Here is a 14,475-nt window from a genome sequence, read left to right on the forward strand (position 1 = left end):
TTTGGAGGACTTCAACAATGAAAAGTGATGACAGAACTGTAAAGGCAGAGGTTTTGTATGTTATTGAATTTAGTAAGTGTTAAAACTTTAGAATGTTAAATGTAAACTCCATGGTAATTACAAAAGCTACAGAATAAACTCAAAAGGAAATGAGAAAGTAAACATGTCACTACAAAAAGTCAACGTAAGACATTGATAAGGCAGGAAATGACACCAAAAAAGCCATAGCGCATATAGAAAATAGGCAAAATGACGGAAGTCCCTCTTTTTAGTAAGTACCTTAAGTATAAATGAATTCAACTCTTCAAAACTCAACAGTTGCAAGAATATATGAAAACACAATTCAACTATATTATGTCTACAAGAGACACACTTTAGATCCAAAGACACAAAAATATTTAAAATGAAAGGATGGGAAAAGATACTGCATGCAAATAGTAATCAAAAGAGCAGGGCTGGCTTTACTAATATCAGACAAGATAGACTTTAAATCAGAAAGATTGCAAGAGACAAGAACATTAAATCTTAATAAAAGAGCAAAAGGATATAGCAACTGTAAACTTTTATGCACCTAATGACAATCAAAAAATATATGAAGTAAAACTGACAGAATTGAAGGGTAAAATATTCAATTTTACACTAATAGTTCAAAACTTTAGTACTCCCCTTATGACAATGGATAGAATGTGACAGAAGATAAGGATATAGAGGACTCACAATAAACTAACTAGAACTAACATATACGGAATACTCTACCTAACAACAACAGCATACACATTCTTCTCAAATGCACATGGGACATTTTCTAGGGTAGACCATGTATCAAGCTACAAATTAAGTTTCAATAGATTTATAAAAAGAGACGTACAAAGTATGTTGTCTGACTACAGCAGGATTAAGTTAGAAATCAATAATGGAAGAAAAGTTGGAAAATTCACTTTACCACTGACATTAAATGAAATTCTTGAACAACCAGTGGGTCAAAGAAGAAGTCACATGGGAAATTAGAAACTAGTTGAGACAATTGAAAACCCAAATAATGTACCAAAACTAGGAGATGCAGCAAAAGTGGTGCTAAAGGAAGACTTTATTGTTATAAATCACACTAAAAAAATATCTCAAATCAACAAGCTAACTTTACAACTTAAGGAACTAGACAAAAAATCCAAAGCTAGTAGAAGGAAGGAAATAATAGAGATAAATGAAATAGAGGATAAAAAAGTAATAGAAATCAATGAGACCAAAAGTTAATTGTTGAAAAACATCAACAAACTTGACACACTTAAAATGGGTAGACTAATAAAGACTTACTAAAATCAGAAATGAAAGTGGGTACATTACTCCAGATTCTACAAAAATAAAAAGAATTATAAGAGTATGATGAACAATTCTACTCAAACTGGATAACTAGACAAAATTGACAAACTCCTAGAAATACAAAACTTACTAAGACTAAATTATGCACAAAAATAGACCTATAGCTAGTAAGGAGATTGCACTGGTAACCAAAATCTGACAATGAAACACTGTGGAACTGATGGCTTTACTTTTGAGTTCTAGCAAACATAAAGGAGAGAGAATGCCAGTCCTTCCTGACCTTTTCCCAAAAATTAAAGAGGAGAGAACACTTCTTGCCTCATGCTATGAGACTAAATTACCCTAATAGCAAAGCTTACTCACTACAAGAGAAAAAACACAAACCACTATCCCTTATGTACATTGATGTGAAAAAAATTTTTTTTTCATCAAAATACTAGCAAACTAAATTCAGCAGCATATTAAAAGAATTACACATCATGACCAAGTGGGATCTATTCCTGGAGTGCAAGGATGGTTCCACATATGAAAATGTATCAATGTTCATTAAATACAGCTCATTAAAAAAATGAAGGACTAGGGTGCCTGAGTGGTTCACTAGTCTAAGCATTTAACTCTTGATTTCTGCTCAGGCCATGATCTCGTAGTTCATGAGTTCAAGCCCCATGTCAGGCTCCATGCAGTCAGGGTGGAGCCTTTTTGGGATTCTCTCTCACCCTTTCTTTCTGCCCCTCCCCTGCTTGCAGGCATGTGTGCACTCTCCCAATCAATCAATCAATCAATCAATCAAGGACAGAAACCACATGGTCATCTCAAATTATATAGAAAAAGCATTTCACAAACTTTAATACTTTCTCATGATAAAAACATTCAACAAACTGGGAATAGAAGGAAACTGCCTCAGCATAATGAAAGCCATATATGAAAAACCCACAGTGAACATCATACTCCATGCTGAAAAGCAGGGAAAAATTTTCCTCTACAATCAGGAACAAGTTAAGGATTCTCACTTTCACCATTTCTCTTCAACATAGTGCTGGAAATTCTAGCCAGGGGTGTGGGGATGGAGGCGGGGGAAAGCATTCAAATTGAAAAGGAAGAAGTGAAATTATCTCTGTTCACAGATGATATGGTCTTCAGCATGATTGAGTTATAATTGAGAAATAAATTTTTAAGATAGTTTAAGTGTACAGTGTGATGATTTAATATACATATACATTGTGGAAAGAATCTGCCCCCCCCCATTGAGTTAATTAATACATCCATCATCTGACATTAGGTCCTCAGACTTTATTTATTCATTTTATAACTGCAAGTTTATACTCTACCAACCGTTTTTGTATTTCTGCCATCCTCCAGTTCCTGTTAACCACTTTTCTACTCTCTGACTATAGTTTTGACTTTTTTTTCCCCCTTTTTTTTAGATTCCACTTACAAGTGATACTGTGCCGTATTTTTCTTTCTGTGTCTGGCTTATTTCACTTAGCATAATGCCCTTCATGTTCATCCATGTTGTCACAAATTACTGGGATTGGTGGATCATATAGTAATTCTATTTTTAGTTTTTTGAGGAACCTCCACACTGTTTTCCATAGTGGTTGTGCTCCTTTACACTGTCATCTACAATGTAGAGGGGTTCTCTTTTTTTCACATCCTTGCCAGCATTTATTATCTCTTATCTTTTTTATGATAATCATTCTAACAGGTGTGAGGTATTAGTTCTCTGTGGTTTTGATTTGCATTTTCCTGATGATTAATGATGTTGAGCATCTTTTCATGTACCAGTTTCCTTTTTATATGTCTTTTTTGGAAAAATGTCTATTTAGGCCCTATTTCCACTTTTTGTTTTATTGAGTTTTATCAAGTTGTAAATATCTTATATTAGAAAATCATAAAGATTCCATTACAAAACTTGTCAGAATTAATAAATTCAGTAAAGTAGTAGGATACAAAATCAACATGCAAAAATCAGTTGCATTTTGGGGTGCCTGGATGGCTCAGTCAAACATCTGACTCTTAATTTTAACTCATGTCATGATCCCACAGTTCATTAGTTTGAGCCCTGTATTGGGATTTTTTCCAAGCCCAATCCAACCCCTGCTTGGGATTTTTTCTCTCTCCCGCCACCCCCCCCCCCCCCCCGCCATCCCTCCCACATGTTCTCTAAATAAATAAATAAATAAATAAATAATAGGTAAACAAATAAATAAATAGGCAAATAAACAACTAAACTTAAAAAAAATCAGTTGCATTTCTGTATACTAATGAACAATCTGAAGAGGAAATTATGGAAAAAATTACATTTGTAATAGCATGAAAAATAATAAAATACTTAGGAATTAACCAAAGAGGTGAAAACTCATATGATGGAAACTATAAAACATTGCTGAAAAAAGTTAAAGAAGACATAAATTGAAACACTTCCTATTTTCATGGAATGGAATACTTAATAGTATTAAAATGTCAATACACCCAAATGTGATCTACAGATTCAATACAATCTCTATAAAAATCCCACTGGCTTTTCATTTTTCATAGAAAATCCTATCCTAAAATTCATATCTTAAGGGACCCTGAGTAGCCAAAACAATCTTGAGAAAGTAGAACAAAACTGGAGGACTCACTTCTGGTTTCAAAACCTACAACAAGGAGTACCTGAGTGGCTCAGTCAGTTAAGTTTCCAACTCTTGATTTCGGCTCAGGTCATGATCTTACAGTTCATGGGATTGAGCCCACATCAGGCTCTGTGCTGACAGCACGGGGCCTCCTTGGGATTCTGTCTGTCTCTCTGTGCCTCCTCACGTGTGTGCTCATGCTCTCTCTCTCTCTCTCAAAATAAACATTTTTTAAAAAGCTACTACAAGCCTATAGTAATCAAAACATTGTGGTACTGGCATAAAGGCAGACATATAAACCCATGGAATAGAATAAAATCCAGAAATGTATCCTTACATACATGTTCAAATGGTCTTGACAAGGGTGATGCCAAGACCATTCAGTGGGAAAGGTCTGTCTTTTCAACAAATGGTGGTTAGAGAACTGGGTACCCACATGCGAAAGATTGAATATGGACCTTTACCTAAGACTGTATATAAAAATTAAATCAAAATGGATCAAAATACATAAATTTAAGAACTAAAAAACCTCCTAAAATTAAACAAAAGCTCACAACATTTGATTTGACAGTGATGCATTAGATACAATGCCAAAGGCATAGGTAACAAGAAAAAATAGACAAATTGGACTTCACAAAATTTTTAAAAATGTGTATATCAAAAGATGTACACAGAATGAGAGAAAATATTTGCAAATCATAAATCTGATATAGGATTCATATCCAGAAAACATAGAGAACACCTAAAATTCAACAACAAAAAAGTCAACCTAATTTTAAAATGGGCAAAGAATTTGGGGTGCCTGGGTGGCTCAGTCAGTTAAGCATCTGACTACAGCTCAGGTCATGATCTTGTGGTTCATGACTTAGAGCCCCACGTCAGGCTCTGTGCTGACAGCTCAGAGCCTGGAGCCTACTTCAGATTCTGTGTCTCCCTCTCTGTGTTCTTCCCCTACTCATGCTCTGTCTCTCAAAAATTAAATAAACACATTTAAAAACTTATTTAAAAAATGGACAAATAATTTGAATAGAGTTTTCTCCAAAGAATATGTATAAATGTTTAATATGCACATAGGTACCACCTCACATTCAGGATGTCTATCAAAACAAAAACAGGAAACAAATGTTTATGAGGATGTGGCAAAATTGAACCCTGTGCATTGTTGGTGGGAATGTAAAATGGTATAGCTGCTGTGGAAAATGGTGTGGCAGTTTTTAGTAAATTTAAAATAGAATTACCATATGACTCAGCCGTTCCACTTCTGGAATATATACCCAAGAGAATTGAAAGCAAGTTCCCAAAGTGATATTTGTGCACCCATGTTCATAACAGCATTATTTATAATAGCCAAAAAGGTGGAAGCAACACAAGAGTACATCAGTAGATGAATGGATAAGTTGCATGTGGTCTGTCCATACAAGGGAATATTATTCAGTCTTTAATAAGAATGAAATTTTGCCATATGCTATAGTGGAGATAAACTTTGGTGAAATTATAATAAATAAACTAAGCCACTCACAAAAAGACAAATGTTGTATGATTTCACAATATGGGGTACTTGGAGTAGTCAAAATCACAGAGAGAAAGCTGAATAGAAGTTGCCAGGGGCCAGAGAGAAGGAGCAATGGAGAGTTTCTAGCAGCTTGTTTGTTTGTTCGTTTGTGTGTTTCAAGTGTTTATTTATTTTGAGAGAGCATGAGCCAAGGAGGGGCAGAGAAAGAGAATCCCAAGCAGGCTCTGCACTGACAATGCAAGGCTTGATCTCACAAAGCATGAGATCATGACCTGAGCTAAAATCAAGAGGTGGACCCTTAACAGCCTAAGCCACCCAAGTGCCCCTCAAGTTTCTGTTTAATGGGTAAAGGGTTTCAGTTCTTCAAAATGAAAAGAGCTATAGAGATTGATGGTGGTGATGGTTGCACAACATTGTGAATATACTACACTGAACTGTACATTTAACAAAAATTAAGATGGTAAACTTTTTTTTTTTTAATTTTTTTTCAACGTTTATTTATTTTTGGGACAGAGAGAGACAGAGCATGAACGGGGGAGGGGCAGAGAGAGAGGGAGACACAGAATCGGAAACAGGCTCCAGGCTCTGAGCCATCAGCCCAGAGCCTGACGCGGGCTCGAACTCACGGACCGCGAGATCGTGACCTGGCTGAAGTCGGACGCTTAACCGACTGCGCCACCCAGGCGCCCCAAGATGGTAAACTTTTTATATGTATTTTACCACAATATAAAAATTTTAATAAAAAAAAATAACCTGTATGTGAACATTTAGAGTGGCCTTATTCATCATTCTCCAAAGTGAAAACAACCCAAAATGTTCTTCAAGTATCGTACCTCTATATGAAATACTAATGACTGATACATGTGATGGTATGGATATATCTCAAGTGCATCATGTTCAGTAAAAGAAGCCAGACTCAGAAAGTCACACAGTGTGTGGCTCCATTTTCATGAAATCATATAAAGATAAAACTATAGTACAGAGACCTGATGAGCCAGAGGCTAGGTGTGGGTGGATGAATTGACTACAAAGGGATGAAGGTATTTTGGGGTATGATGGAATATTGTATATTGTGGTTGAGATGGGTATATGTACACATTTATTAAAACTCAGATTTATACATTAGAAAAAAAAGAACTTTACTGGATTACTTATAGGTTGCTAGTGGGAGTATAAAGTGATACGATCATTTTGGAAATAATTTGACTATCTTTATAAACTTTACATATACTTAGTTTTTAAATTTTTTTAGATGTTTTTATTTTTGAAGGAGAGAGAGATAGAGAGACAGAGCATGAGTGGGGGAGGAGCAGGGAGAGAGGGAGACACAATTCGAAGCAGGCTCCAGGCTCTGAGCTGTCAGCACAGAGCCCAATGTGGGGCTCGAACCCACAAACTGTGAGATCATGACCTGAACCGAAGCCGGATGCTCAACTGACTGAGCCACCCAGGTGCCCCCACTTTACATATACTTATAATAAGAATGAACACTTTTACATCTAGGTATTAATCCATGTGATATGAAAATACATGCCTATAAAAAGTCTTGTTTATCCTTGTTCACAGCAGCTTTATACATCATTGCCAAAACATGTAAATCTAAATGGCCATCAACACATTAGATAAACAAATGATGGTACATGTATATAATAGACTACCACCCAGCAATATAAAGAAACGGACTACTGTAATATATTTTTTATAAATGTTGTCTGATCCAATTTTGAGGCCCTGACTACAGGTCAATCAGACTTTCTTGGGCATCTGATTAAGTCCACATCCCAAACAACTTCCCTTATCAGACTTTCACACTCTGGGTCACGTCACTGTATACATTCCCTAATCACCCAAGGGCCAGGTACTAGACAACCAGGAGTAGCTTTCTACCCTGGAACCCACTGAAATTATTAAAAGTAGACATCCTAAGCTTGCCTACCCTCCTTCACCCATTTCTTCCTGTAGAAACCATAAAAAAGGAACTTGCTCATAGTTTCCTTTCCTTCTTCTGCTTGGTGACCAACTCTGGTGCTTCCCCTGAGTGGCCCTGTGTGATGTCCTGTTTCTCCGCAGGGTACTGTAAGCATAACAAACTGTAAAACCTCCTGGTTTCTCTCTCTTGATCTGAGTCGGACCTCACTATACCAAATCTACAATAATATGATATAAACAACTACTGATACACAAAAGAGCACATACTTGTATTCGTTTCCTATGGCTATTATAACAAATTACCATAATCTTCATGGCTTAAAACAACAGAAATTTACACTCTTACAGTTCTGGGGGCCAGAAATCCAAAATCTTTTCACTGATCAAGGTGTTGGCAGGGCCATGCAACCTCTAGAGGCTCTAAGGAAAAAGCGAGTCTTCTTTCTTCCAGCTTTGGTGGCTGCCAGCATTCCCTGAGTTGTGACTGCATCACTCCAATCTATGCCTCCAGAGTATTGACTCTCTTTCTTCCTCTTTCTTATAAGATACATATGGTTTTCAGAACCCACTGGGATAATTCAGGTTACTCTATTCATCTCAAGATCCTTAACTTAATTACATCTGCAAAGACTTTTTCCAAACAAGGAAACATTTATAGGTTCTAGGGAATAGGGCCTGGTACCTTTTTTAAAAAGTGTTTATTTATTTAAAAAGTTTTAATAGTCTTTATTTTTTTAAAAGCAGTTTTAGCTTCAAAGCAAAATTGAGAGAAACTACAGAGTTCACATATAATCCCTGCCCTCACACATGTAAAACTTCCTCTACTATCAACATCCTGCATTAGAATGGTACATTAATTATAATTAATGTACCTACATTGACACATTATTATCACTCAAAGTTTACATTAAGGGTTATTCTTGGCATTGTACATTTTATGTGGTTTTACAAATGCATAATATATATCCGCCATTATACAGAATAAATCCACTGCTCTGAAAATTCTCTGAGTTCCACCTATTTATTCTTCCTTCCCCCTAACTTCTGACAACTACTAATCTTTTTACTGTTTCCAAACTGTTGCCTTTTCCAGAATGTCAGGTTATATTTGTCAAATGTAGTTTTTTCATATTTTTTTTTTCACTTTGTAATATGCATACAGGCTCCTCCATATCTTTTCATGGCTTGATAGCTCATTTCTTTTTAGCACAGAATAAATTTGCCTTGTCTGGATGTAACATGGTTTATTTATCCACTCACCTACTGAAGGACATGTTGTTGCTTTGAAGTTTTGGCAATTATAAATAAAGCTGCTATAAGCATCTGTATGTATGTTTTTTTGTGGATATAAGTTTTCCACTCATTTGGGTAAATACCAAGGAGCATGATTGCTGGATTATATGGTGAGAGTGTGTTTAGTTTTGTAAGAAACTGCCAAATTGCCTCCCAAGGTGTTTGTACCATTTTGCATTTGCTCCAGCAATGAATGAGAATTCCTGTTGCTGCACATCCTCCTTCACATTTGTTGTTGTAGGTGTTCTGGATTTTTGTCACTCTAATCAGTGTGTAATGATATCTTATTGTTTTAATATGCAATTCCCTAATGACATATGATATTGAGCATCTTTTCATAGGCTTGCCTGCCATCTGTATATCTTCTTTGGTGTTTGTTTAGATATTTTGCTCATTCTTTAATTGCATTGTTCATTTTTTTGTTGATTTTTGAAAGTTCTTTGTATACTTTGTGTAATAATCCTTATCAGATATGTCTCATGTATATATTTTCTCCCAGTCTGTGGCTTTTCTTCTGATCCTCTTGACACAGAAGTTTTACATTTTAATGAAATCAAGCTTATCAATTGTTTCATCCATGCATTGTGCCTTTGGTGTTGTATCTAAAAAGTGATCATCAAATCCAAGACTATCTAGATTTTCTCCTATATTATCTTTTGGAAGTTTTATAGTATGCATTTTAAATGTATGTCTATAGTTAATTTTGAGTTAATTTTTGTAGAAGTATGTAAAGTCTGTGTCCAGAAACCCGCCCCTGCCCCCTTTATTGTTGAAAAGATGGTCTTTTGTCCATTGTATTGCCTTTCCTATTTTGTTAAAGATGAGTTGACTATAGCTGTGGCTCTATTTTTAGGATCTTTATTCTGTTCCATTGATTTGTCTTTTTTTTTTTTCCACTACTGTTCTCCTGAATACTATAGATTTATAGTGTCTTAAAGTCAGATAATGTCAATCTTCTGACTGTTGTTCTTAAATATTGTGTTTTTCTGTCTCCTTAGTCTCCATATAAATGTTAGAATCTGTAGATATCCACAAAATAACTTGTTAGTATTTTTAGTGGGATAGTATTGAATCTATAATCAAATTGGGAAGAACTAGTATCTTGACAATATTGAGTCTTTTTACCTATGGATATGGAATATCTCTTCATTTATGTAGTTCTTCCTTGATTTTGTTCATCAGAGTTTTGTAATTTTCTTCATATAGATATTGCATATATCTTGTTAGATTTTTACCTAAGTATTTCATTTTGGGGGCTGCTAATTATAAGATATGAACAATATAGGAGACTAAGAGACAGAATGGATAGAGTGAAAACTATCATATATTCACTTGTAGTCCAAAAGAAGCAAAATAAATAAATGGATTGTGGAGAGCATGGCTATATAAAGTATGCCCTTAGAATTTTCTAGATCTGGTAAGATACACACACACACACACACACACACACACACACACATTTCCAAGAATACAGGATAAATTTTTTAAAACCCATATTTAGACATAACACAGAGACAATATTTTTAAAGCAGAAAAATTTTTAAGAAGGAGAAAAAAAGGATTTCCTCCATGGAATATCAATTAGACTGACATCTGACTTCTCTATAGCATCAAAAGAAGCCAGATGTCTGTAGAATATACTCAAAGTAATGAAAGAAAATAGCTTCTATAATTTTACCCAGAGAAAGTAGTTTTGAGGAATAAAGATAAAACAGACATTTTGGCTGACTAATACTCCATAACATTTATACAACACCTTCTCCATTCATTCATTGAGGGACTCTTAGCTCATTTCCATATTTTGGCTATTGTGTATAATGCTTACAGTAAACATGGGAGTACAGATATGTATCTTGGAAATCCTGGTTTTATTTCCTTTGGGTATATACCCAGAAATGGAATTGATGGGTCATATTGTAGATCTATTTTTAACTTTGAGAAAGCTCCATATTGTTTTCCACAGTGGTTGAATCAAGGGTACCCTTTTCTGCACATTTTTGCCAACACGTAGTATCTTTTGCCTTCTTGATGATAACTATTCTAACAATTGTGAGGTAACATGTCATTGTGGTTTTGATTTACATTTCCATGTTGGTTCGTGATTTTGACCATCTTTTCATGCGCCTGTTGACATTTTGGATGTCTTCTTTGGGAAAATATCTATTTAGTTATGCCCATTTTTAAATTAGATTGTTTTTTCATTAAACAAATGATGTCAGTTTTTATCTTTTAACGTTTTGAATATTTCATTACATTCTCACCTGCCCTATAGAGTTTCAGGTTAAAAGTCCACAGAAAGCTTAATAGGAGTATTTTTGTAGATTGCTTTCTTTGATATCCCTGGCTGCCTTTAAGATTCTTTATAACTGATTTTTAACAGCTTTTAATAAAGTGTCTTGTACATGGTCTTTTTCCATTGAAATAATAGAGTATTCTACCTTTGTGGACTTGTACATTCAGTTTCTTCCTCAGGTTTGGGCAGTTCTCAGCTATTTTATATATAAATAAATAAATATATATATATATATATAATTAATAAATATAATTAATAAATAAATGTATATATGTATATATATGTATATATGTATATATTTATTTTTGAGAGAGAGACATAAAGTTTTATTTATTTATTTTTGAGAGAGAGAGAGATAAAACATGAGTCGGGGGGGGGGGGTGGTTTGCAGAGAGTGAGGTAGAGAGAATGAACCCCAAGCAGGCTCCACACTTTCAGCGCAGAGCCCAATGCAGGGCTTGAATTCATGAACCATGAGATCATTACCTGAACTGAAGTCAGAAGCTTAACCAGCTGAGCCACCCAGGTGCTCCTATTGTATTTTTAAATAACTCTTTGCCCCTTCCCTTTCTCTTTTTCTGGTAAATTAATTATTCTATTTGCTTTTCTGATAGAATCTTATAGTACTCATAGGGTTTTTTCACTGTTTAAATGTTCATTTATTTTGAGAGAGCAAGAGACACAGTGCAAGGAGGGGATGGCAGAGAGAGAGGAAGACACAGAATCCAAAGCAGGCTCCAGGCTCTTATCTGTTAGCACAGAGTCTGACATGGGGCTCCAGCTTGTAAACCATGAGATCATGATCTGAGCTGAAGTCGGATGCTTAACCGACTGAGCCACCCAGGCACCCCTCTTTGCTTTTAATATAAAATCTTAATTTTCTCTCCCTTCTCACTGATTCATTTCTAAATTCCTGTCCTTCAAGTCACTTATCCTTTCTTCCATTCTATCTGCCCTGTTATCTGTGCTTTTTTTTAAATATGAAATTTATTGTCAAATTAGTTTCCATACAACACCCAATGCTTATCCCAACAGGTGCCCTCCTCAATGCCCATCACCCACCTTCCCCTCCCTCCCACCCCTCATCAACCCTCAGTTTATTCTCAGTTTTCAAGAGTCTCTTATGGTTTGGCTCCCTCCCTCTCTGTTTTTTTCCTTCCCCTCCCCCATGGTCTTCTGTTAAGTTTTTTAATGCATTCTTCATTTCATTGTTTATGTCTTCAGCTCTAGAATTTGTTTATTTTTACTTTTTTCACTTTATTTATTTTAGAGAGAGAGAGAGCACAAGCTAGGGAGAGGGGCAGAGGGAGAGAGAAAGAGAATCTTAAGCAGGCTGTGTGTTCTGCATGGAGCCTGATGCAGGGCTCGATTCTGTGACCCTGGGATAATGACCTGAGCAGAAAGCAAGAGTCTACTGACTGAGCCACCCAGGTGCTTGTTTGGTTCTTTTTTAAAAATTTCAGTCTCTTTGGTAGGGAACTCCTTCTGTTCATTAATTTTATTCCCAGATTCATTGAATTGCCTTTCTCAGTTTTCTTGTAGCTCACTGAATTTCTTCATAAAATTTATTTTGAATTCTTTAACAGTTGTGTCTCAATATTTTGTGCCTTTGAGTTCAGTATATGGAGAATTATCTTATTTCCATTATATAATATTATCTTGATTTTCATTGTGTTTAACAATATATGCCTCTGATTTTACATTTGAAGCAGCAATCACTTTTCCTACTTAAGGATTTGTGTAATTTGGCTTGTTACAGTTCAACAGGTTAGCAGTTAGAAAATTTTCTTTTGTAGTCCAGAAGATGGCACTATACCTCAAGTTTTTGGTTTTTCCTGTGGGAGATGGCTGTTAGGATGAAGTGTGCAAAAAGAGCTGGCAGCAGATTTGGGAGAGATGTGGGTTTAGCACCTGGGACTTTGGGCGTGCCTACAGCCCATTAGGTGAATCTTAGTGTAGGGAACTTCAAAAGGTCCATGAGTGGATCTACAGCTGAAACCCTGAAGCATACAGAAGGAAATGAGTTCCTTAAACACCATTTGATATTCCTTGTCTGCCTCCTTCCATTTCCCTTCCCTCCTCCAAGTCAGGGAGGTCATTCCTTAGAACTCTGGTGCTGCAGGAGAGAAACAAGCTCTCCAGCTGCAGCCCACGTGCAGCTGGGCAGTCTGTCACTTCTTGTGCTTTTCACATCTTCTGCCAGAGAGGTAACTCCTTCTGTTGCCAAAAGACCAGAGTGTTGCACTGATGTCCTGGAGAGGGAGCCTGCCTCAGTGGGTTCCTCTCTTACCTCTGCCTCCAAACTCACCTCTGTACCAGTCTGATGGTGTGCCAGGCTCTCCTATCAGGTTGATGCTTCCATGTGTATCTGTCCAGTGGTATACCCTCCAGCTTCCCCTTATCTAATCATGGCAATGTAGGTGGAACAGGTTCACCAATTCCGCTGAATCCACAGTTCACTCTGAGATCTATCCACTTTCTCTCGGGTGCACATGTAGATAGAAATTTCACAGGTGTCCTGTTGTAATGTACAGAGGCACTTTTATTCATGTATAGGTGACTAATTAATTGTAATCAAAGAGGAGATGAAAGAGGAATGACTCATACCACCATGATGCTGACATCACATGTCAATTTTTTAAAATTGTTATTGGTTTAATATAAATGCTACTTGTCTTAATCGTAGGTCTTGTTTTTTATATCAATAAAATAATATTAGATTTAGATAAGTGGTTTCAAATTTAAGAAGAGAAAGATAAGAACAATATATTAATGGTAGATATTTTTGTAAAACTGAATTTCATGACTTTTGTCTGAAAATATATTTTTTATACAATTTCTTTTAAAATTCTATTATTTAGAGCTCAAAATCTAGAAACCATTGGACTATTCCAGTAGTCTCTTTCAATATAAATATTCTCTGATCTTATTTATTTTTTCTTCCTACATCCCAAGAAAACTGAAATGGCATATAGAATGTCTTAGGAATCAAAGAGCTTACAGGAACTTAATGGTTGTGTCAATCAGGATAGACTAGGTTATGCTGCAGTAACAAAAAGCTGAATACTCAGTAGCTTATGTAGCCAAATTTATTTCTTGTGTTTATCTTAGATCAACAAGGGGACTCTTCATATTAGTCACTTTACAATCTGCCACTGAAACTTTATTTTAATACAGAGGCCCCAGAACAAAACATATTACTTCTGCTTGTATTTTATTGCCAAAGCAAATGACATGAAAATTCGCAAATTCAACAGGACAAGGTATATGTAACCTGCAGGGAGGAGCACTGAATATTTATGAATAGTAATACCTTCTGTGGGTATGAAATCAGGTATAAAAACTGTAACAGAGAAAGATTAATTTTGTTCAGTGTGAAAATTTGAAAAACAGGAAATATGAGACTAATAACCCTTACTACTTTTGCAATTTTATAAACTTACTAATGTTAGCTAAACAGAAATTTCCAGATTCTAAAATATCTTCACATAAAGTATTTTACTTGACTTTTATCA

Source organism: Prionailurus bengalensis, chromosome C1 (assembly GCF_016509475.1).
Source record: "Prionailurus bengalensis isolate Pbe53 chromosome C1, Fcat_Pben_1.1_paternal_pri, whole genome shotgun sequence".
Taxonomy (NCBI): Eukaryota; Metazoa; Chordata; class Mammalia; order Carnivora; family Felidae; genus Prionailurus; species Prionailurus bengalensis.